The sequence below is a fragment of the Muntiacus reevesi genome, chromosome 16 (assembly GCF_963930625.1).
Source record: "Muntiacus reevesi chromosome 16, mMunRee1.1, whole genome shotgun sequence".
In the NCBI taxonomy this organism is placed as follows: domain Eukaryota; kingdom Metazoa; phylum Chordata; class Mammalia; order Artiodactyla; family Cervidae; genus Muntiacus; species Muntiacus reevesi.
Window position 1 is genome coordinate 30023885 of NC_089264.1, and position 27112 is coordinate 30050996.

Consider the following 27112-nt stretch of genomic DNA (forward strand, 5'->3'; position numbering starts at 1 on the left):
TATGTGGAAGTAATAAAAGATTTCCTCTTCTTGGACTCTAAAATCACTGCAGATATGGCAGGAAAGCTATGACAAACTAGACAGTGTGTTGAAAGCAGAGACATCACTCTCCCAACAAAAGGTCCATATAGTCAAGGCTATAGTCTTCCCAGTGATCATGTACAGTTGTGAGCACTGGACTATAAAGAAGGCAGAGCAACAAAGAATTGATGCCTTTGAACTGTAGTGTTGGAGAAGACTCCTTAGAGTTCCTTGGACAGTGAGGAGATCAAGCCAGGCAAACTTAAAGGAAATCAACTCTGAATACTCACTGGAAGGGCTGATGCTGAAGCTGAAGTTCCGGTATTTTGGTCACCTGATGCAAACAGTCAACTTATTGGAAAAGTCCCTAATGCTGGGAAAGATTGAGGGCAGAAGGGGACGAGGGCCTCGGAGGTTGAGATGGCTGGATGGCATCACCGATAAAATGGACATGAACTTTGGCAAACTCCAGGAGACAGTGAGGGACAGGGAGGCCTGGCGTGCTGCAGTCCATGGAGTCATAAAGAGTCAGACATGACTGGGTGACTGAACAACAAGAGTAACGTCAACCTTAACATATTGTATGTTTATTTTACAACTGAAGCGACTCCTATATGGTCTTTTCTGCCCACAAAAGCCACCCTTAAAGATCCAACAAGGAGTATTATGAATCAATCTTTATCCTCTTAATGCAAAGTTATTTCTCTTTTTCTATGATCTGATAACAATTTTAACAATTGATTTCTATAAGAAATCTTCTCTTTTTCTGTTCAAAATTCTGTTCTCTTTAGAGGACTATAAGCTGCTTATAACCTGCTTTATACATTCAGTCTATACTCAAACAAAACATACCTGAATGAAGTTTATCTTTCATCCTTAAACTGTTTTCTGGATAAGGTGATGCTATGCTCTGTCTATAAAACTCTTGCTACATTTGCTGTGTCACCATTATTTCCTTATGCCCATTAGAAGTGAGCATTGAAAGAAAGAAAGTGAAAGTGAAAGTCGCTTCCTCAAGTCCAACTCTTTTCGACCCCATGGACTGTAGTCTGTGGAATTCTCCAGGCCAGAATACTGGAAGGGGTAGCCTTTCCCTTCTCCAGGGGATCTTCCCAACCCAGTGATCAAACCCACGTCTCCCACATTGCAGGTGGATTCTTTTTTTTTTTTTTTTTTTTTTTTTTTTAATATTATTTTATTAGTTGGAGGCCAATCACTTTACAACATTTCAGTGGGTTTTGTCATACATTGACATGAATCAGCCATATAGTTACATGTATTCCCCATCCCGATCCCCCCTCCCACCTCCCTCCCCACCCGACTCCTCAGGGTCCTCCCAGTGCACCAGGCCCGAGCACCTGACTCATGTATCCCACCTGGGCTGGTGGTCCGTTTCACCATAGATAATATACATGCTGTTCTTTCAAAACATCCCACCCTCACGTTCTCCCCCAGAGTTCAAAAGTCTGTTCTGTATTTCTGTGTCTCTTTTTCTGTTTTGCATATAGGGTTATCGCCACCATCTATCTAAATTCCGTATATATGTGTTAGTATACTGTAATGTTCTTTATCTTTCTGACTTACTTCACTCTGTATAATGGGCTCCAGCTTCTGGGCATACACACTGAGGAATCCAGATCTGAAAGAGACACGTGCACCCCAATGTTCATCGCAGCACTGTTTATAATAGCCAGGACATGGAAGCAACCTAGATGCCCATCAGCAGATGAATGGATAAGGAAGCTGTGGTACATATACACCATGGAATATTACTCAGCCGTTAAAAAGAATTCATTTGAATCAGTTCTAATGAGATGGATGAAACTGCAGGTGGATTCTTTACCAGCTGAGCCACAAGAGAAACCTAAGAATACTGCAGTGGGTAGCCTATCCCTTTTCGAGCGGACCTTCCTGAACCAGGAATAGAATGGGGGTCTCCTGCATTGCAGGTGGATTCTTTACCAACTGAGCTATCAGGGAAGTCCAGAAGTGAGCATTCCCTAAGGCTAAAACTTATTCCTCCATTCTGTGCCTTACTGTTACCACTTCTCCCTCAGAGAGCTCATTTACTCTCAGTTTTACAGAAAAACTTGAATGAAATTTTTGGCCAACCAGATACATAACAAATAGATCTGGTTATGACTGCTAAAACTTAACAAAACAGGTAGCAGGGGTGCTAGGTTTATTTAGCAGGAGTACCACATAGAACCCACATCTGTGTCCAATCTAACCAAATGTTGAACAGAGAGTTACCATTTGAATGATCAACTCCACTTCAAGGTATATATGAAGAGAAATGGAAAAGATATGATCAAATTAAAATTTGTATGCAGAATTTAATAGCATCATAATCCATAATAGTCAAAAAATGGACACAACCAAAATGTCTATAAATCAATTAATTGATAAACAAATGAGCTATATCAGGCTATGGGCTATTTCCCAATAAAACTGAAGTACCAAAGTTCTAATTTATGCTACAGCAAGGATGAGTCTTGAAAAGATAATGGTAGATGAAAAAGGTCAATCACAAAAGACCATATATTGTACATTTCCATTTATGTTAAATGTTTAGAATAGGCAAATCCACAGAAAGAAAAAACATAGATTAATATTTGCCAAAGTCTGGGAAAACAAAGACATGGGGAGTGACTGCTGTTGGGTAAAAAGATTCTGTGGGTGTTGATATCCTTGAAATAGATAATGGTGAGGGTTGAATACTCTCTGAATATACTAAACCCACTGAATTTTATACTTAAAAGGGCAAATGTTACGGTACTTGAATGATAATTCAGTATAGCTATTATAAGGACTTCCCTGGTGGTCCAGTGGTGCAGAATCTGCTTTCCAATGAAGGGAACACGGGCTCTATTTCTGGTTGGAGAACTAAGATCCCACATACCACAGGGCAACTCAGCCTCCGAGCTGCAACTACAGAGCCTGAGTGTGGCAAATACAGAGCCCTGATACAGTCAAAAATGAATGAATGATTTAAAAATAAACATATCATATGGTTAAAATCTGCACTTGCTTCAGGAAGTGAAATAGACTTGTTTTTCAACAAATAACAAAGTAAAATTTCAAAGACTACATTGTGGCATATACATAATGTCTGTTTCTGAAAAGCTAGCTTATTTCTCCAGCTTCTGTAGCCCTGCAGCAGAAATGCACAGCCAGACTTCCTCCCAAAGAAATATAATCATTTGAATATGCTTCAAGCTCCCTAGTTCCGACTGGTAACAGAAGAAAGAGAGAAGTACTAGTCTAACTCTCTCAGGAGAATGTTAGCTGTCTCTGACCATTCCTAAAATTGCACAGTGTACTTAAAACCTTATGAGAAGGGACATAAAATGAAATTCATGGGTTATCCTTATTCTCATTTTTGTCAAGACTGTTTACTTCTTTTTTCTTAAACCTGCTAGTAATGCTTGGAGTATCTACAGTGTTGAACAGATTCAAGTTGCCTATCAACATACCTCATTTCCTCAAATAAAACTTATAGCTCTGAGTAATAATTGTAGGACTGAAAATATAAAATAAAGTCGTAACAATAAGACAACAGTTAAAACACCAAGAAGGCAATGGGAGGTGTTAGAAAATGCTTTGTTAGTAAATAAATGGCTTAATTAAGATTTAACACTATCTAGAACATTCTATGGGGAAACAGTGGAAACAGTGTCAGACTTTATTTTCTTGGGCTCCAAAATCACTGCAGATGGTGATTGCAGCCATGAAATTAAAAGACGCTTACTCCTTGGAAGGAAAGTTATGACCAACCTAGACAGCGTATTAAAAAGCAGAGATATTACTTTGCCAACAAAGGTTCGTCTAGTCAAGGCTATGGTTTTTCCAGTGGTCATGTATGGATGTGAGAGTTGGATGGTGAAGAAAGCTGAGCGCCGAAAAATCGATGCTTTTGAACTGTGGTGTTGGAAAAGACTCTTGAGAGTCCCTTGGACTGCAAGGAGATCCAACCAGTCCATCCTAAAGGAAATCAGTCTGAATATTTATTGAAAGGAATGATGCTAAAGCTGAAGCTCCAATAATTTGGCCACCTGATGCGAAGAACTGACTTACTAGAAAAGACCCTGATGCTGGGAAAGATTGAAGGTGGAAGGAGAAAGGGACAACAGAGGATGAGATGGTTGGATGGCATCACCGACTCAATGGATATGAGTAAACTCCGGGAGTTGGTGATGGACAGGGAGGCCTTTCGTGTTGCAGTCCATGAGGTCATAAAGTGTCAGACACAACTGAGTGACTGAACTGAACTGAACAGATCCCTGGTCCCACGTGTACAACTTTCATGGGTCTGTAGAAACCATGACACTTACCCTTCTTCCTCCAAACACATGGATTTCATGGATCTTCCTGTCACAGAGTTCATATCTACTCTCACTGGTTGCTAGCTTCTTCCCCAATTGCTGGAATGTAGTGCTACTTCCAGATTCTCTGGAGAATTCTCTCAAGTGAGGTTTGTGTCCTTATCATTGACCTTTAGAATGGGACCTCAGATGACTCAGATCTTCTGTCTGGCTTATATCTACTCCATAGGACACATGTATAATTTGCCTTATAAACTCTGAGAATTCACATCGACTTCTCCTTCAATCATCTATAAATAGTCACTCATGTGGCACATCCAATAGGCCTCTGTATATTCCATCCTGCAGGAACTATTGATACATACTGCCTTTTCTAATTAGACTCCCTTCCCTCCTTCCTTCCTTCCTTCCCCTCCCTCTTGGCTGAGGTGAAGGCTGAAACTTCTTCAACTCCTCTTGGTCGGAGTATGGTTGCTGGGGTGCTTCAGGAGAAGGACTTATAGCACAACGGCTCTATCCAAATAAATCTCCAACCTACCTCTAACTTCCAACATGCTCCTATAATATCTTCTAAGTGAGTATGCATTTAAAAATAGTATAAGCAGTGACTGTACCCTCCTCTCACAATTTTTCAATTTTGGCATCGCATCCATTTTGCAGTGTCATCTGTATTGTGTCACTATGCCACAAAAAGACTTTTCAATTTACCAGTCTGTTACATTTGTATTAAAAAAAAATCCCGGAGCCTCCACTGTGTACATGTGTGTGTTTAAAGTTTAAGTCCTTACTGCCTCAGAACAGTTATTAGCAGGTTTTCTAGCTGATTGCTTTGCTTATTCTTTCTCCTTCTTCAAGTGCATCTTGGACAGAGGCTGATGTGCTCAGTCGTGGCCAACTCTTTGCCACCCCATGGACTGTAGCCTGCCAGGTTTCTCTGTCCACGGAATTTTCCAGGCACAAATACTGGAGTGGGTTGCCATTTCCTTTTCCATTCCTTAGATGCTCCTGCATGCATATAACTTACTTGCTCAGAGGGATTTAATGGCTCCACTTGCTTATTGGCAAAAGCAAGTAAGCAAGCAAACCCTGAACTATTCAGCATCCTGCTATGCTACCTTATGATTGAACAGAAGCTGATTATGGCAGAGTCATTCCTAAAGGGTCACGGAAATCATAGGCAAATCTCAGAATGCTTGGAAATCAGGAAAATAAGTCATCCACTTCAAACAGTAACAAAAAAGTTTCCTCTGTACATAGCAATGTGCTGAGATGCAGCCTGAGATGTGATCCTGTTCACCACTGTCCATCTGCCCAAGAGAAAACAGGACTTCCTTTTATACAGACTTGAGTCCCTGAAGGGAAACTTGATTCTAAATGTTCTATGTTGTAACAAATTTCCTCCTTGCATGCTGCTTATGATTAAATCCACCAATCAGCTTTTCAAAGAAGACTTGGTAAAATTTGTCTCCTCAGTAGCGCTTACAAACAGAAAGCCACATTGAATGTCCTTAATCACTATTTGGTCCTAGAAAATAACACTTCTCTAAGCCCCTTCCCAATTGTGGGCTTACATCTTCAGTTGCCATTAAACAATGTTTGACTTCCTTTGACTAGTGATTGGTTGCGATGACTCTGCAGTGACCTTTGCCATCTTTATGTGAAATTTCTACACCCAAGTATTGGCTAATAAGGATACTTTTGTCTATACAGGCTGGGCCTTCTAATTTTAGACCAAGAAATTTAACTGGCTGCTGCTATCTTTGGTCATGGCTTTTCAACATTAGGCTAGTGGTTCTCTGTACTGTAAAATATTCCAGGAAGGTTTTTAAAATGCCAGGTCCTTTCCCCAGAGACTCTGATTTATTTGCTTTGGGCTTGGGGTAGGGGAGGCGCTGGGTGTTTTTAACAGCTCCTCAGGTGACTGTAACATGCAAAAAGCTTAAGAACGGTTTCATTAGGTTGACCATAATCTTATTCTAGACATGGGCATTCTAGAGTCGTTCCAGCATTGACTAAAATTATCTTGAATTATGTCTGGATGTGACCCAGAATTAAAAAATATTGACATGCTAATCTTTCTTCTTTCTTTCAAAATTATATATCTGTACAGACATGGTTTCAGGAAATAGATTCCACCATTATCATAATTTTATGATGTTCAGTCATAAAACTTGCATTTCTCCTCATCAGTTGGGAATAGGCACAGGAAAGGGAGAACCAATCACTCAGTTCTCCATCAATTTAACAGAGCACAAGATTCCAGGATCATGCAAGGGCCTTTATTTCTTCTCGTTCTAATTCAGCTCTCTGAGAAGATGGATGTGCTTTGGCTCAGTGCTTTTATATTTTTCCAGGCAAGGTACCAGCATCAATTTAGGGATCTGGCTATAATTTAGTAAGTTGTTGTGTGTGCTTGCATGCTAAGTCACTTCAGTCATATCTGACTCTTTTTGACCCTATGCACTGTAGCCTACCAGGCTCCTCTGTAAGTTGTTGACCCTTAGTATTCTATGTATTCATTTGTATAATTACATCTTCTGTGATTCTCCTAGCCTGAGCTCAGTAAAATGTAACATGCAGGACATGGCAGACCCTTATGAAATTTATACCTGTATCCAAATCTATTTTCATTTCACCAAAATCACTGTGGGAGGCCTTATTTAAGCTTATGATGTCATCTTACAAAGTCTTGGGTTTATCCTACCCTTTAGGTGAATCTGCCTTTCCCCTTTTTCAATGAACTGAATGTTTGTATTTCCCCAAACATATGGTGAACCCTGAAGTCCCAATGTGACTATATTTTGAGATAGATTCTGGCAGGATTTGATGGAAGTTAAGTGAAATCATAAGAGTGGGGACTTGATCTGACAGAATGAGTGTCCTTATAAGAAGAGACACCAGAGAACTCTCTTTCTCTCTCTTTTTTGAAGAGACTGAAAAGGCAGTTTTTCCAAAAAGGGTGTTGGGAAAACTGGACAGCTACATGCAAAAGAATCAAACTGGACCCCTTTCTCATATAACATACAAAAATTAACTTAAAATGAATTAAAGACTTAAAATGTAAGGCCTAAAACCACAAGCCTGTAGAAGAAAACACAGGCAGTACACTCTTTGACATCAGTCTCAGCAGTATATTTTTAGATCTATCTCCACAGGCAAGAGCAACAAAAGCAAAAATAAACAAATGAGACTACATCAAACAAAAAAGCTTCTGAACAGCAAGGGAAATCGTCAACACAATAAAGAGGCAACCTACTGAATGGAGAAGATAATTCTAAATGATATATCTAATAAGGGATTCATGTTCAAAAATAAAAAGGACTCATTCAACTCAATATCAAAAAACAAACAATTCGATTAAAAAATGGTACATGATCTGAATAGACATTTTTCCAAGGAAGATATAGAAATGGCCAACAGACACATGAAAAGAAGCAGCTCAGCATCACTAATCATCAGGGAAATGCAAATCAAAACCACAATGAGATATCATGTCACAGCTGTCAGAGTGGCTATTATCAAAAATTAAAACAAAATTACAAGTGTTGTTGAGGATATGGAAAAACGAGAACTCTTGTGGAATGTTAGTGAGAATTTAATTTGGTGAGCCACTATGGAAAACAGATGGAAATTCATCAAAAAATTTAAAATAGAACTAGCATATGATCCATCAATTCCACTTCTGGGTATTTTTCCAAAGAAAGCAAAAAATACTAACTCAAAAGATATATGAACTTCTATGCTCACTAAAGCATTACTTACAATAGCTAATGGAAGCAACTTAAGTACCCAAGGATAAATGAATGAATAAAGATGTGATATAAATATTACCCAGCCACAAGAAAAAATGAAATTTTTTCAATTACAACAACATGGATGGACCTAAAGTGCATTATGCTAAATGAAATAAGTCAGACAGAGAAAGACAAATACCATACAATTTCATTTATGAATGCAATCCAAAAAGAGCAAACAAATGAAACAGACTCATAGGTACAGAGAACAAACTGGTGGTCACCAGAGGGAAGGAAAGTAGGGGGTGGGATGAAGTAAGTATAAGGGATTAAGAGGTATAAACATCCAGTTATAAAACAACTAAGCTGCAGGGTTGTAATGTACAGCATAGAAAATGCAGTCAATAATATTGCAATAACTTTTTATGGTGACAGAGAGTTACTAGATTTATCATAGTGATCAATTTGTAATCCATTTAAATGCTGAATTCACAATGTTCTACACTAGAAACTAATATAAAATGTGTGTCAACTATATTTCAAATAAAAAATAAAAGAAAGATACTTCATGGGATCAAAATTATAAATAAGACAAAAAGAACAGCATTTTGTTGATTACTCCCATTTGTTGAAGTAATCCCATCTCAATGGTTATTTTAGGGCCTTTGAATCTGTGAATAAAAACCCTTCTGTGCTAAATAAGTTCCAGATAGAACCCTTATCATCAGCTGCCTGAATGGAAGTTGGATTTTAATACATTGCAGAAGATAAGTTCAGCAGGAACGATCATCACATATCAGACAATAATTTCAAGTGACACAACACAGTACTCTTTTCTGAACTGCCTTAAAACAAACAAATCACTTTAATGCCTTGAATCTACTTTCAGTTGACTTTTTATGCTCCCGTTCCACAGCAATTAAGAAGATAAGTCTATTTCTACATAGTGATGTAGGGTCACTGTCACACACTGGGAACAGTCTGCTTTTGAAGGACACAGAATGCTGTTGTTGAGGGTTTTTTTTTTTTTTTTTTTGGTTGTTTATCTAGGCAGTTGTTTGTGACACTGCCTTTTTAAACTGCCCATTCCAACACCTAAAAAGAAAGATAAGAAAATGAAAATCTGCAAGACTTAAAAATCAAGACTGTTAGCTGGATGGTGGGAAGCTGATCCACTAACTATAAGGCTGAGAAACACACATAGAAAAGCTGGCCATTTAACCCTAATGACAAACTAGGAACAAGCTTATAGGAAATGTATAGTTATTTATGGGCTGTGCTAAGTCGCTTCGGTCATGTCCAACTCTGTGAGACCCTATGAACTGCAGCTGGCCAGGCTCCTCTGTCCATGGGATTCTCCAGGCAAGAATACTGGAGTGGATTGGCATGCCCTCCCCAAGGTGATCTTCCCGACTCAGGGATGGAGCCTGCCTCTCTTACGTATCCTGCATAGCAGAAGGGTTCTTTACCATTAGCACCACTTGGGAAACCCAATTATTTAAGAAATCACAAATCAATGAAAAAAGGAGGATTTTTCACTATACTGATAGTTGTTTACCTGTAATGAAACAAAATATTCATCTACTTCTTCATAGAATATCATACTAAAAGAGAAAAAAAAGATACCAAACTTAAGATGAATTGAAAAGAAAATTATAAATGTTCAAACCATAAAAGATGTGGCATGAAGAGAGGGCAAGATAGTATAAGTCTTATTTCTTACTAGATAATACCTTCATTTATGTAAAAGTTAGTAGATGAAATCTTAAGGAAAGTGATCTGACTGAGCTAATGTTACAACTTTCTGTAAGTCAAAACAAAATAAATTGAAAAGCAAATCATCCATTAGAGAAACATTACAAAGAAATATGACAAACGGTAAAAAGACAACATTCGAAAGAGCTCATAAATATTGATAAAAATACTATGTTTGCAAAATATAATGAGAGAATTACATACACCTAAAAAAAAAAACGAAAAATTAATTCTTGCTTTATGCTAATAATGGAAATGCAAATTGATCCTTTTTTTCCTATAGTCAGGGTTTACAATAATGTGACTCGTTATTACTGACAAGGGACTAAAGGGTTATAGTCTATTATTTTAGTAAATAGACACTCTCTAACTATTGGTGGAATGGAAAAACATTTTGAAGGAAAAAAAACAACTGGAAAAAGCATTTAAAAAAAGAGAGTGCTATATACTTTAGGTTAGCAGATTAATTTTTTGGAAATCTATTCACATACATTATAACATTTTAAAGGGTAAAAAGGAAAAAAATGTTAAAAATAGAGAGCTATTTGATAATATATGACCATAAAATACAACTAAACAGTTTGTAAAATATAATAAGGAAAATTCCACTAAAGTATTAACACAAATATTATTCAGGGTAGTAAGATTACAGATGATTTTTTTATTTTCCATGTTTCCTATAAGAAGTAAGTACTTCTTATATAATTAGATAAAAACAAATGATTTAAAGTTTCCTGTAATTTGAAGTGGGAAATATATGTGTATCAGTTGGGCTCAGTCACTCAGGTGTGTCCGACTCTTTGTGACCCCATGCACTGCAGCACGCCAGGCTTCCCTGTCCATCACCAACTCCCAGAGCTTACTCAAACTCATGTCCATTGTGTCAGTGATGCCAACCAACCATCTCATCCTCTGTCATCCCCTTCTCCTCCTGCCTTCAATCTTTCCCAGTATCAGGGTCTTTTCAAACGAGTCAGTTCTTCACATCAGGTGGCCAAAGTACTGGAGTTTCAGCTTCAGCATCAGTCCTTCCAATTAATAATCAGGACTGATTTCCTTTAGGATGGCTAGTTGGATCTCCTTGCAGTTCAAGGGACTCTCAAGCGTCTTTTCCAACAGCACAGTTCAAAAGCATTAATTCTTTGGCGCTCAGCTTTCTTTATAGTCCAACTCTCACATCTATACATGACTACTGGGAAAACCACAGCTTTGACTAGATGGACCTTTGTTGGCATGACTACTTGAAAAACATCAAATTCCAAGGTATTTTATGCTTTCTTCTTGAATAGGTTTGGCACTATAGAAAACCATATATTTGGGTGACAGTTTCTAACAGCCTCTAGAATTGACGTTTTGGTAATTCATAGTTATGTTCTCAGCTTTTATGAGGAGATTATTTCAAAACAGTCATATTTAATTTGGTTTACAGAAGTAATTGAAGAGAAAAACGTCCTTTGTGAGAAACTGTTCTAGGGAAGAATGCTAAGAGAGAGATGGTCTGTTTTATCATTTCAATAATGATAAGATCTGTACTGAACACTGCCTTTTGAGGACTTTTAAGAGAATGGAACCAAATTCTTAAACTCAAGTATCTAAACTACTCTATTTGACTTTAGTATAGTTTGATATTACTGTTTCTTAGTTTTTCTTTACTAGACATTGACTTAGTTCTGATATATCATTTATTTTCTAGTTCTTTATTCTTTGCATATATATATATATACACACATATATATATGCACGCATATATATATATATATATATATATTCTTTCAAGTTATCCTTGAACCTTTGTAGAAGAAGTCAAATTTGCAGAAATAAGACCAAGGGTCAGCAAACTATGGTTTAACCCTTGGCCTGTTTTTTGTACAATCTTTGAATTAAACTGTTTTATATGTTTTAAGAACTGAAAAAAATATATGCATACATATATTATAAAAAAGGATATGCAATAGTTATCATAATAGACTCAAAATTCTGAGATATTTACAGAAAAAGTTTGCCAACCTCTGGGTTAGATAGATAGCTAGATGACTAATCAGTGACATCTTTAGAGTCTCTTAAAAATCCTCCACAATACAAATACGTACTACTATTTAAGCGCTTCTGCTAATATAAGCATTATAATCAGTGAATTCAATCTATTCAAGTCTTGGTCCCCCCCCTTATTTTGCACTCTGAGTATACAGGTTGCTCCACTTGGAATTTTCTTTACTCTTTCCTCCATTATCTCCTGAAACCCCTGGCAATTCCAGTTAAAGTGATTGCTAAATTATAGAATCTCAAATAGAAATCACACTCTCTAATATGACACTTACAAGACCCTCTCACCAGCACTATCATGTGCGCATGTCTTGTCCCCAAAAGAAGCTGAAAATCAGTGAGAAGCAGGCACCACATTTTATTCTTTCAGTAGTTCCCAATATAACCTGATACTTTGCAAGCTTCCTGAAGTGAAATGAAGTCGCTCAGTCATGTCCGACTCTTTGCCACCCCATGGACTGTAGCCTACCAGGCTCCTTGGTCCATGGGAGTTTCCAGGCATGAATACTGGAGTGGGTTGCCGTTTCCTTCTCCAGGGGATCTTCCCAACCCAGGGATTGAACCTGGGTCTCCCGCATTGTAGGCAGACGCTTTACCATCTGAGCTACCAGGGAAGCCCATGGTGGTGGGTATGTAGATACCAGCTTCTTAAAAATACAGATTCTAGTACTGATCATTCATAACTTCAAGAACAATGTCTTAAGTGAAAGAACAGCAGTACTGGTTAGGCCTTGGCAGTGATCATTTTGCTTCTATAGGACATGTCATTTAGGACCAGTTGGTATTCAACCACTGAGCACAGTTAAGATTTCTGCACTGCAGTTTTTGGTACACAGGTCTCTTCTATTTAAATATTTACATTGAGAAGATTTCAGGGAATATAGTTTATAGTCTAATTCACCCAACTCCTGAAACATAAACCCTATTTTAATCCTGTACAATAGATCTCCTAACTTCAAGAACAAACCACTATTCATGACTACCACACCAAAGGGTTGATTATTAGGTTACAGGCAATGATTTATATATATATTTTTGATATTTTTTTATTTATATTTTTAATGTTCTGCAACGACCAAGTGCCAGAAAATAATACAGTCAGATTTTGAGTATAAATAACAGTTGACGCTCCAATGCCCCTTTCCTTTTGTTTTACTTAAATTTATTTAAACTGTTTCAACTCAGTGCTATGCAGTCAGTCACTGTGTTAAGTTGAAAATTTCTAGAAACTTTCAGATAAAGAAATATCTAGACAATGTTTCTTATGTTATTTTAATATTGCTTTGTTTCTATGCATTACAGGGTTTTCTCAGTGTTTTGAAAAAATATTATAGGTAATGTGTTTAAAGATGTCTTCTGACAATTAAAATTTGATACCATATATTAGATTTCATCAGTTTCTGTTATATAGATAATATATATAGAAAAAACTTTATTATTTAAAGTATAAATACATTTTTGTTTCCAAAATAACATAATACAAAATTGATTTTGTAATAAATTTCATGAATTTTTACAGTTGATCAGATATGCTAGTAAGAATAATTCTCTCAAGTGTGACAAAGTATTAATACTTTGTCAATATAATTCTAAAGCATGCATGCATTTTATGTAAGACAATGAAGAGTAAAGCTATAATAATAATAGCTAACTTATAGTTTGTAGAGGTACATCTTACATTAAAAAAAAAATTAACCTAAGTCTTCCCACACAAGCCTATACAAAGTACCAAAACTTTAATATTTCATTGGTAGTGTGCTATGTTTGAAAAAAATCTATTGCCCTTATTTATTTAACTCTCCTTTACTAATGAAAATGATAGTAGCAACATACACATTTTAAAAACACATTCTGAATTACTTAAACACTATGAAATATAGTCACTTCAGAGAATTAAGGAAACAATAGAATCCCAGGAGAGTGAAGATATGTACAGTTAAAAGTACTAGTCTAGGGAGGTGAAAGAGGTAGGGATCTGTGTCTTCACATAGCTGATTCACTTATTGTACAGCATAAACTAACACAAAGTTGTAAAGCAATTATACTCCAATAAAAAATACCTTCATGACCCAGATAATCACCTGCCTCTTGAGAAATCTGTATGTAGGTCAGGAAGCAACAGTTAGAACTGGACATGGAACAACAGACTGATTCCAAATAGGAAAAAGAGTACATAAAGGCTGTATACTGTCACCCTGCTTATTTAACTTATATGCAGAGTGCATCATGAGAAATGCTGGACTGGATGAAGCACAAGCTGGAATCAAGATTTCTGGGAGAAAATATCAATAACCTCAGATATACAGATGGTACCACCTTTATGGCAGAAAGTGAAGAAGAACTAAAGAACCTCTTGATGAAAGTGAAAGAGGAGAGTGAAAAAGTTGGCTTAAAGCTCAACATTCAGAAAACTAAGAACATGGCATCTGGTCTCATCACTTCATGGCAAATAGATGGGGAAACAGTGGAAACAGTGACAGACTTTATTTTGGAAGACTCCAAAATCACTGCAGACATTGACTGCAGCCAAGAAATTAAAAGATGTTTACTTCTTGGGAGAAAAGCTATGACCAACCTTAGGCAGCATATTAAAAAGCAGAGACATTTCTTTGCCAACAAAGATCCATCTAGTCAAGGCTATGGTTTTTCCAGTAGTCATGTATGGATGTGAGAGTTGGACTATAAAGAAAGTTCAGTGTTGAAGAATTGAAACTTTTGAACTATGGTGATGGAGAAGAGTCCTTTGGACTGCAAGGATACCCAACCAGCCCATCCTAAAGGAAATCAGTCCTGAATATTCATAGGAAGGACTGATGCTGAAGATGAAACTCCGATACTTTGGCCACCTGATGCAAAGAACTGACTCATCTGAAAAGACCCTGATACTGGGAAAGACTGAAGGTGGGAGGAAAAGGGGATGACAGAGGATGAGATAGTTGAATGGTATCACTGACTCAATGGACATAAGTTTGAGTTCACTCCGGGAGTGGTGATGGACAGGGAGGCCTGGCGTGCTGCAGTCCACAGGGTCTCAAAGAGTCAGACATGATTGAGTGGCTGGACTGAACTGAACGGAAAAAAAAAAACAAATAAAAAAATAAGTAAAATCTTAACCAAATTATACTCAAGAATACTGAAAGAGCAGGCAGATGGAGTTGTAGAAATACTGAAATTAAAATGTTTAAAATCATTTATAATTAGAAAAATACCAAAGTTTCAAGATAGATAAATGCTCCATTTTAGAGAAAAATGTAATCTCCCAAAACTATGAGATCTGATTAAGCATCAATACTCATAAATATTTCATAAGGTATTCTTAATAAAAATTAGTATGAATTTATTCATAAAAATATATAAATAATTTTTAAAAAGAACTAATCTAGGTTCCACTATAAAATAATTGACAAAATTTTTGAATATTACATATCATTTAAGTCAAATTTTTGTAACATATGAGGTAAAACATAAACTGTCTTCATGTGTTTATACATATTTGGATAATCAAAGATTTTGCATAAAAATTAAAAATATAAATTTTGATGATCAAATAATTTTATTATTAAGTTAGTTAGCTCTGCAGTGGCTTTTCTATACTCTTCATCAGACTATAACTGACACAGTATATATTTCATATATGTAAAATGTACTTTTTGATGAAATTTTATACTCTATATTCTTATGTGCAACTATTTAAAAAATCAAGATAATGAGCATTATTCAAAGTTATTTTTAAAAGAAATACTGATTTCTTCTTTAGGGTATAGAAACCCAGCTGATGAGAAATCTGATACTCTAGGGCTTTTTGTGCATAATTATGATTAATATGGAGTTTATATGTATTAATAGCAATACCACTAGTTGATTATTTATTGAAAATCTGAACCTATTCACAGTTTTTTTTTTTAATTCACAGTATTGAATTTTAATTCTGTATGGTATTGTTAGGCCCTACAAAGCCAACTAACTTGACTTCTAGGTACGTGGCCCTATTATCAGTCACTTTTTCATTTACTGATAGAAGATTAATTGAGCAAATATTTACAATATGAGAATGTAACCAAACTCAACTTGAAACAGAAGGGTAAAAGAGGCAAAACTTATCTATTATATGTTCTCCCTTTGATCTTCTCTCCCTTTCTCTGAAAAATGTATCTTGCCTGGCTACACGGCCATTCTGTTACTTCAGTTAGTGTATTAGCCCTTAGTAATATCCCTCACCTGGGCTAACTTCTGCCAGTGGAGCCCTAAGATCTAATTCTTCCCTCCGACTCCATTTCCACACACACAGAGGACAATAAATAAATCCATGTTCTAGCTACAGGTTATTTACAGCTTGAGATGGTAATCCCTTCTGTTCAAATAATTTTAATGCTGCCTTGCATAATGAACATTGAAGTATCAGGTATCTTCATGGATAATTAAAGATATTTTGACTGAAGATGAGGAACATCCTGCTGCTTTTCAAATTTTATCATGCAGGAGCCATGCACAAACCTACACTTCTCTGCCTATAATTGAGTCTGATTCACAACATGAACTGAATTAATATAAAATATTATCATTTCCCTCTGTACATGATGCCATTATATACATGGAAGATATTATTGATATGCTTTATATTTATATTTAAGATCTTTAATTCCTTCATAGATTTCTCCTACAATGTAGCTTTTTTAATAACTTGAGTAAATTTCAATAGCTCTTTGGCAGATTCAAAACATTATTGTTTCATTTGACCTTATTTATGGTCATAGTTTTTCCAGTGGTCACGTATGGATGTGAGAGTTGGATGGTGAAGAAAGCTGAGCACTGAAGAATTGATGCTTTTGAACTGTGGTTTGGAGAAGACTCTTGAGAGTTCCCTTGGACTGCAAGGAGACCCAACCAGTCCATCCTAAAGGAGATCAGTCCTAGGTGTTCATTGGAAGGACTGATGCTGAAGCTGAAACTCCAATACTTTGGCCACCTCATGTGAAGACTTGACTCATTGGACCCTGATGCTGGGAACGATTGAGGGTAGGAGGAGAAGGGGACGACAGAGGAAGAGATGGCTGGATGGCATTATTGACTCGATGGGCATGAGTTTGAGTAAACTCTGGGGGTTGGTGATGGACAGGGAGGCCTGGCATGCTGAGGTTCATGGAGTTGCAGAGTCGGCCACAACTGAGCAACTGAACTGAACTGAAAATCTTTGGTTCAATTTCACCTGAACTTCTATTAAGAAATATCTTTTCACATTTTTATCACTACCATTGATTTTTTTTTTTATTTCAAGTGACAAGTTGGCCTTTATCTCTATCCAGGTTATTTTTTTAGTTAAGGCCAACTAGCTGTCCTTTCATTAGTAGAGGAGATTTCACTATCCAAATACAGTCAAATTTCATCTTTGTAATCAAGAATTATGTGCTTCTCAACCTAGGTGCCCAACAACAGATGAATGGATAAAGAAGCTGTGGTACATATATACAATGGAAAATTACTCAGCCACAAAATGCTATGCATTTGAGTCAACAGTAACGAGGTGGATGAACCTAAAGCCCATTATACAGAGTGAAGTAAGTCAGAAGGAGAGAAGAAATATCGTATATTAACACATATATATGGAATCTAAAAAGATGGTACTGGTGAACCTATTTGCAGGGTAGCAGTGGAAACCTTGACATAGAGAGCAGATTTGTGGACACAGGTGTGGGGGGGTGGGAAAGACAGGGAGGGACATATGGAGAGATTAACTGGAAACATATACACTAACATGTGTAAAAGAGACAGCCAGTGAGAATTTGCTTTATGACCCAGGGAACTCAAACCAGGACTCTGTGACCACCTAGAGGGGTGGGATAGGGTGGGAGGGAGGCACAAGAGGGAGGGGACATATATATACCTATGGCTGAGCCGTGTTGATATATGGTAGAAACCAACACAATATTATAATTATCCTTCAATTAAAAATAAATAAATTATGGAAAAAAAGAAAGTGAAAAAGAGATTTATGTGCTTCCATGAGAACAGTATTTATTTTTTAAAGTGTGGTCTATAATTAATTACAGTATTACTGAAACTGTGTTTATATATATTATATAATAAATAATTTTAAAATATTTTATAATTTTTCTCAGCAATAAGTAATATATTTTGTTTCTATGCTATGCTTAAGTTAGGGGAAAAAATTGGGAAATGGGAAAATAATGAGTGGATATTACCAGGTAGGGTCACTTACACAACATGTTATCATTCAAAATGTGTATTCTGTTATATTGATATAATGTAGAGAAGATAATTCATAAAATTTGACATCAAAGTAAAAGATGGGCTTTTATATTAAAATGAAAAATACCTTAAAATACTTTTAACACTTCCTTTCAGTAAGTGGTTAATATTAACAGAATCCTTAACTATGATAAAAATATGAAATACATTCTTAGTTTATTCCTTGTAGGTATAAGGTCCTTCTATCCATGGAAACAATTTTTAGTATTTGTAAAATTACAATTCTATAAAGAAAAATGATTAGAATATTTCCTAAATCATAACATTAAAAATTATTATCAGAAGACTTGTCGATAATTACTGATTTCATTTCCTATTGAACACCACCCTAAATACAATGTGACTATATTACACTGAATTGCATTGTTAATTAAAATATGTAAAGAGGCTACATAATTCCTTTTCTTCAATTGTCTCTAAATTTAATTAATTATAACCAAGTTCAGGCATCAGAAGCTCAAAACTTTTGTTAGTTTTTTGATATCTCTTATATTTGGAAGCAATTTCCCTTGTTGATATTAAGTGAATCAGATAAATCAGATTAGAAAGCTAGACACTCAGTATATACAATGTTATTTTCTAATATAAATGCTATTTTCTACTAATAATATCTATTTAATATTATCCATAATAAACTTCAAGCTTTTCTACTTACTAATGAATTGACTCTTTAGTTGTTAAATTAGGTGCAAATCTTCTGCTACTACTATTTCCTTTTTGTTCTACACACACCCCTGACCCCAGGCAAATAAGCAAATTATTTTCAAATCAGTTGTTTTAATAAAGCTGTACAGTCAACAGGGAAGCATAGCATATCTCTAATGTTCTGAATGACTTTAGATTTCTATATCCTACACTATCCTATTACTCAAGTACTTACATATCTTATACTATCATACTAGTTGAATAATTCTATATCTTATATTATCATACTATTTGAGTATTTCTATATCTTATGCTATCACACTACTTGAGCAAGATCTGAAGCAGCATCAGAACTATTTCTGTGTGCATCTGTTATGAACCTATAACATACAGTATAAAGATAACTTCCCTGGTGTCTCTGGTGGTAGAGAATCTGCCTCCAATGCAGGAGATCATGGCTCAATCCCGGGGTTGGGAAGATCCCCTGGAGACAGAAATGGCTACCCACTCCAGTATTCTTGCCTGGAGAATTTCATGGGCAGAGCCTGGTGAGTTATATAGTTCATTGGGTTGTGAAGAGTTAGGCACAATTGAGTGACTAACACTTTCACAAAATATCTTACTTCTTCCTCTCTCTGTACATGGTATTAATATAGTGTGTCTTTGGTCTATGTAGCTTTTTATGTTTATTTGGATATCTATATCCATACTACTTATCATATTTCTATTACATGAATGCTCAGGCACTCAGTCATATCTGACTCTTTGCAACCCCATGGACTGTAGCCCTCTAGGCTTCCCTGTCCATTGAATTTTCCAAGAAAGAATATTCTATTATGTATCTATCATCTGTTTATCTCTCTATCTTTCTACCTATCTATCATCTATGTTTATATTCACTAAAAAGATAACCCTACAAATAGCAAGTACTCATAACTCTCTGCTGAGAAAGAATATTCTATTATGTATCTATCATCTGTTTATCTATCTTTCTACCTATCTATCATCTATGTTTATATTCACTAAAAAGATAACCCTACAAATAGCAAGTACTCATAACTCTCTGCTGAGAAAGAATATTCTATTATGTATCTATCATCTGTTTATCTCTCTGTCTTTCTACCTATCATCTATGTTTATATTCACTAAAAAGATAACCCTACAAATAGCAAGTACTCATAACTCTCTGCTGAAATATGGTCTGGAAGAGACCTGTGATTCTATCCTTCAGTAGAGGACTATCCTTGCTGTGATATGTTCCACTCAAACCTTGTTCTGTTGAAAGATGTTTGGTACAATAACCCTAACATGTTTTTGTCTAACTACATTGTGGCAAAAAGCACTACGGCTAGAAAAATCTAGTTTGGATTATATTTAACCAAATGATTAATGAAAAAAATTTCTCAGAAATGAAAATCAGCCTTATCTGGACTCATTTATTTTTAATCAAAATGTGTTTCTGTTAACAACAATAAGGCCAAGTTGAATGTCAACTGACAGTAAGGCAAAATGTGGCTGCATTTGTAAAAAAGAAAAATAAGGCTTTAAACAAATGAATGGAAATATTACCTCTACTTTTACAAACAAAATTTGAACAGGGAAAGAACAAAGACAAAACTAACCATTTAATATTACATTAAACACTGATATTCAGTTCAATCACTCAGTCGTGTCTGACTCTTTGTGACCCAATGGACTGCAGCGTGCCAGGCTTCCCTGTCCATCACCAACTCCAGAAGTTTACTCAAACTCATGTCAATTGAGTCGGTGATGCCATTCAACCCTCTCATCCTCTGTTGTCTCCTTCTCCTCATGGCTTCAATCTTTCCCAGCATCAGTGTCTTCTCAGATGAGTCACTTCCTCGCATCAGGTGGCCAAAGTATTGGAGTTACATCTTCAGAATCAGTCCTTCCTATGAACATTCAAGACTGATCTCCTTTAGGATGGACTGGTTGGATCTCCTTGCAGTCCAAGGGACTCTCAAGAGTCTTCTCCAATGCCACAGTTCAAAAGCATCAGTTCTTTGGCGTTCAGCTGTCTTTATAGTCCAACTCTCACATCCATAAATGACTACTGGAAAAACCACAACTTTGACTAGATGAACCTTTGTTGGGAGAGTAATGTCTCTGCTTTTTAATATGCTGTCTAGGTTGGTCATAACTTTGCTTCCAAGGAGTAAGCATCTTTTAATTTCATGGCTGCAGTCACCATCTGCAGTGATTTTAGAGCCCCACAAAATAAAATCTCACACTGTTTCCATTGTTTCCCCATCTATTTGCCATGAACTGATGGGACCAGATGCCACGATCTTAGTTTTCTGAATGTTGAGCTTTAAGCCAACTTCTTCACTCTCCTCGTTCCCCTTCATCAATCAAGAGGCTGTTTAGTTTTGCTTCACTTTCTGCCATAAGGGTGATATCATCTGCATATTTGAGGTTATTTATATTTCTTCCGGCAATCTTTATTCCAGCTTGTGCTTCTTCCAGCCCAGCCTTTCTCATAATGTATTCTGTGTATAAGTTAAATAAGCAGGGTGACAATATACAGCCTTGATGTACTTCTTTTCCTATTTGGAACCAGTCTGTTTTTCCATGTCCAGCTCTAGCTGTTGCTTCCTGACTTGCATACAGGTTTCTCAGGAGGCAGCTCAGGTGGTCTGGTATTCCCATCTCTTTCAGAATTTTCCACAGTTTACTATAATCCACACAGTCGAAGGCTTTGGCATAGTCAATAAAGCAGAAATAGATGATTTTCTGGAACTCTCTTTCTTTGTCAATGATCCAGCAGGTGTTGGCAATTTGATTTCTGGTTCCTCTGCCTTTTCTAAATCCAGCTTGAACATCAGTAAGTTCACGGTTCATGTACTGTTGAAGACTGGCTTGGAGAATTTTGAGCATTACTTTACCAGCGTGTGAGATGGCACAATTGTGTGATAGTTTGAGCATTCTTTGGCATTGTCTTTCTTTGGGATTGTTATGAAAACTAACCTTTTCCAGGCCTGTGGCCACTGCTGAGTTTTCCAAATTTGCTGGCATATTGAGTCCAGTACTTTCACAGCATCATCTTTTAGGATTTGAAATAACTCAACTGGAATTCCATCACCTCCACTAGCTTTGTTCATAGTGATGCTTACTAAGGCCCACTTGACTTCATATTCCAGGATGTCTGGCTCTAGGTGAGTGGTCACACCATCATGATTATCTGGGTCATGAAGATCTTTTTTATATAGTTCTGTGTATTCTTGCCACCTCTTCTTAATATCTTCTGCTTCTGTTAGGTCCATAACATTTCTATCCTTCATTATGCCCATCTTTGCATGAATGTTCCCTTGGTATCTCTAATTTTCCTGAAGAGATCTCTAGTCTTTCCTATTCCATTCTTTTCCTCTATTCTTTTCATTGGTCAGTGAGGAGGGCTTTCTTATCTTTCCTTACCATTCTTTGGAACTCTGCATTCAGATGGATATATCTTTCCTTTTATTCTTTGCCTTTTGTGTCTTTTCTTTTCTCAGCTGTTTGTAAGGCCTCCTCAAACAACCATTTGGCCTTTTTGCATTTCTTTTTCTTGGGGATGGTCTTGATCACTGCCTCCTGTACAATGTCACGAACCTCAGTCCATATTTCTTCAGGCACTCTCTCTATCAGATCTTATCCCTTGAATCTATTTGTCATTCCTACTCCTAATTGTAAGAGATTTGATTTAGGTCATACCTGAATGGTCTAGTGGTTTTCCCTACTTTCTTCAACTGAAGTCTGAATTTGGCAATAAGGAGTTCATGATCTGAACCACAGTCAGCTCCCAGTCTTATTTTTGCTGACCGTATAGAGCTTCTCTATCTTTGGCTGTAAAAATATAATCAATCTGATTTAAGTATTGACCATATGGTGATGCCCATGTGTAGATATGGACATCTTGTGTTATTGGAAGAGGGTGTTTGCTATGATCACTGCATTCTCTTGGCAAAACTCTGTTTTGATTTACAGAATATGGCCTTGCCCATCAGAACAAGACCCTGTTTCCCCCTCAGTCAGTCTCTCCCATCAGGAAATTTCAATAATCCTCTTATCCTTCCTTATCAGAGGGCAGACAGAATGAAAACCACAATTAAAGGAATTAGACACTATAGAATAAAGTTAAAAGAGTAGAGCATTACTTGGGAAGAGTTTTAAAGTCACTAAGACTAAAAAAAAAAAGAAAAGAAAAAAAGTACAGACAAAAATATTTCCTTATTTCAATAACCAGGGGTTTTAAGAGGTAAGCCTGAGAATTTGCTATCTTCTAAAAAAAATGCGTGAAGTTCTTATTAGTGAGATATTAAATACAATTGGTTTTTCTCCTTAGGATTTATAACTATAAAATAACCAGGGATATACTTAAAGTTTCGTTCCATACTTACACTTCAGGGCTTCCCTCGTGGCATTGGGCTTCCCTGGCGACTAAGATGATAGAGATTCTGTCCACAATTGGGGAGACCCAGGTTTAATCCCTGGGTCAGGAAGATCCCCTGGAGAAAGGAATGACAACCCACTCCAGTATTCTTGCTTGGAGAATTCCATGAATAGACAGCCTGGCAGGCTACAGTCCACAGGGTCGCAAAGAGTCAGACACTACTGAGCAACTAACAAGCTTCCATACTTACAATAAGGAAAAAACAAAAGACAGAACAGATCTCTTTACTGTTTACTTCCAACACGTATAGGTTTTGAAATTGTGGCAAGAACTTTTAATATAGTGGAAAAAACATTGAACTAGAAATCTAGGCTTGGTTTTTATAACAAAATAATGATTTTTAAGAATGCCTCCAACCCACAAAACTTAGGACTACATATGTAAGATAGAGATGCTTTACTAAATGACTGCTAAGGGCATGTAGCTCTGTCACTCTGTCATGTCTGACTCTTTGTGACTCCACGTAATATAGCATGCCAGGCATGTGATTTTCCAGGCAAGAATACTGAAGTGGGTTGCCATTTCCTACTCCAGGGGATTTTCTCCACCTAGGGATCAAACCTGTGTTTCCTGCATTGGCAGGTGGATTCTTTACCACTGAGAAACCTGGGAAGTCCAAATGACTGCTAAATTTTCCCTATTTTGTGATACCTCAGAAATGTTTGGGATGAACCAAAAAAATGGGCCTACTTGGAAAAACTCGAATATGTTTAAGAATGGATAAGAACCCAGTTCCTGAATTGTTATTACTTTCTCCCAAGAATAATCCTTCGACTTCCAATTTTCTTTGGAAGGGAGAAATATCTATTAGTACAACAGTTCCTATATGAGGCAGAAATATGACTTTTTTTTTTCACAATCCTAAAAGACACTGTCTTCTATTTAATGAAAGTACATTCATTCAGATTGTATTATTGCTCCAAATGGTGACAATCAGACATTGTGAAATGCATGAGTCTGAACCTGAAAGATTTCTGAACCCAAAAGATTTCTCATCTCGGTTTGGGATATAGATTCATATCAAACTTGAATGAATCAAAAGAAGAAATTTTCAAGCAAAACATTTCAAATGCTTTTCCATTTAAACCCACAAAAACTACTTTTATTCAAGCACTCCAAGGTAATAAAACTTTCCATAGCTTCTGATTAAGAATTGCTTGAAAACATTTTAAGCAGATAAGTACTTTTCTCCTCATGAGCATCAAGTGACTTTCTCAGAGTGATTATATTCAGCTAGATGCATTCATCTTATTAATTAGACATTTCAAGGCCTAACCTATATTAATCCAAGATATTTTAAAATTATTTTTTAGAGTGAGATTCATTTCTCACTTTTGATTATAAAAAAGAATTCCAGAAATACTTTTTTACCATTATAATGGAGTTTAATAACCCTGATAAATATACTTATTGAATAATTTTAAATCAAATTTCACTGCCAATAAATGTAAAAGCCCCTTATTGTACCCGAATTACTATGATTAATAAAAGTGCCTCAAATTGCTAAAGAGCATCTCCATTTCCAAACATATTTACTTTTCATATTGAAAAGAATGCTATGCAAACTTAGTTTTCTATCCACAGACAATTTACCAGAAAGACATTTAAGGCCCTGAGGAAAATGCTCACAGTTTATGGTAAAAACAACAACAAAAAAATAATTCCTCAAAATAGAATTTGTAGCCTTGAAATGAAAAACACACATACTGGGAACATCAAGTTCCATGAATTTACTAATGACAATAACTCTACTATGCATCGGAACAAAAAAGCTCTATTTTTGGGTAAAAACATTTAACCATCACCTTAAAAATTCTTTCAAATATGGCAAAGTTTGAGATAATACATATTTGATGATTAAAGCTCTTCTAAAAACTAAAAAAAGACCATGGAAAGAATAAGATATAGATTTTTTAAATATAGATATCTATATATCTATATAATCTATAATCTATATAGATTTTTTAACTTTTAAAAAGCTTATTTATTATATTTTCAATCTTTTATATACTTTTTTAATGATTAGTAAATACTTGGGATTCAGCATGGACTACTACCTTCAGGATACAAAATAACAATGTGAACATTTATATTTTAATAAGAACTTACTGATAAAATGAAAATCTTTAACTATTAATAAGTTTACATTAATTATCTATTAATAAAAAATCTAAGCAACCTGTTTTATAAAACAAAGTATGAATAATAATTTTTTAAGCTAGATCAAATAAATGTATAATTCTGAGGAATTCTATTTCAGAGTTCTTACTTTCAAATCTTCACCATAGGAAATCAAATGAAGACACATTTCATATATTAAAAAAGTGGATTATGGCAAGAATTTTGAAGTTTTATTATATGTAAAACTGCAATAAAGGACAGAATGGTATGGACCTAACAGAAGCAGAAGATATTAAGAAGAGGTGGCAAGAATACACAGAAGAACTATACAAAAAAAGATCTCCATGACCCACATAACCACGATGGTGTGATCACTCACCTAGAGCCAGACATCCTGGAATGCCAAGTCAAGTGGGCCTCAGGAAGCATCACTACAAACAAAGCTAGTGGAGGTGATGGAATTCCAGTTGAGTTATTTCAAATCCTAAGAGATGATGCTGTGAAAGTGATGTGATGTGCTGTAACACTCTATATGCCAGCAAATTTAGAAAACTCAGCAGTGGCTACAGGACTGGAAAAGATCAGTTTTCATTCCAATCTCAAAGAAAGGCAATGCCAAAGAATGTTCAAACTACCACACAATTGTACTCATCTCACACACTAGCAAAGTAATGCTCAAAATTCTCCAAGCCAGGCTTCAACAGTACATGAACCGTGAACTTCCAGATGTACAGCTGGATTTAGAAAAGGCAGAGGAACCAGAGATCAAACTGCCAACATCCATTGGTTCATAACAAACTGTGGAAAACTCTTAAACAGACGGGAATACCAGATCATCTTACCTGCCTCCTGATAAATCCCTACGCAGGTCAAGAAGGAATGGTTAGAACCACACCTGGAACAACAGACTGGTTCCAAATTAAGAAAGGGGTATGTCAAGTCTGTATACTGTCACCCTGCTTATTTAACTTATATCCAGGGTACATCATGTGAAATGCTGGGCTGGATGAAGCACAAGCTGGAATCAAGATTGCTGGGAGAAGTATTAATAACCTCAGATACACAGATGACACCACCCTTATGGCAGAAAGCAAAGAGGAACCAAAGAGTCTCTTAATGAAAGTGAAAGAATAGAGTTGCACTCTGTGGCAGAAGGCGAGGGTGGGATGATTTGAGAAAATAGCATTGAAACATGTATATTACCATATGTGAAATAGATGGCCAGTCCAAGTTCGATGCATGAAGCAGTGCATTCAAAGCCGGTGCACTGGGACCCCCAGAGGGATGAGATGGGGAGGGAGGTGGGACGGGGTTTCAGGATGCGGGACACATGTACACCTGTGGCTGATTCATGCCAATGTATGGCAAAATCCACCACAATATTGTAAAGTAATTAGCCTCCAATTAAAATAAGCAAATAATTTTTTAAAAAAAGAGTGGAAAAAGCTGGCTTAACTCAACATTCAAAAAACTAAGATCATGGCATCTGGTCACATCACTTCATGGCAAATAGATGGGGAAATGATGGAAACAATGAAAAACTTTAATTTTGGAGGCTCCAAAATCACTGCAGATGGTGACAGGAGCCATGAAATTAAAAGATGCTGTCTCCTTGGAAGAAAAGTTATACCAACCTTAAAAAGCAGAGATATTTCTTTGCCAGCAAAGGTCCATCCATCTAGTCAAAGCTGTTTTTTTTTTCCAGTAGTCATTTATGGATGTGAGAATTGAACTATAAAGAAAGCTGAGTG

At 36.2% G+C, this 27112-nt stretch overlaps 1 protein-coding gene and 1 non-coding gene across 2 annotated transcripts in view; both read right to left on the reverse strand.

Moving 5' to 3' along the window:
- Window positions 1-27112, reverse strand: part of GRID2 (glutamate ionotropic receptor delta type subunit 2) — a 1506291-nt gene that overhangs the window by 513359 nt on the left and 965820 nt on the right. The window lies entirely within an intron of this gene.
- On the reverse strand, window positions 12421-12492 carry TRNAC-ACA (transfer RNA cysteine (anticodon ACA)). The gene has a single exon. It is a non-coding gene; the product is annotated as a tRNA-Cys (tRNA).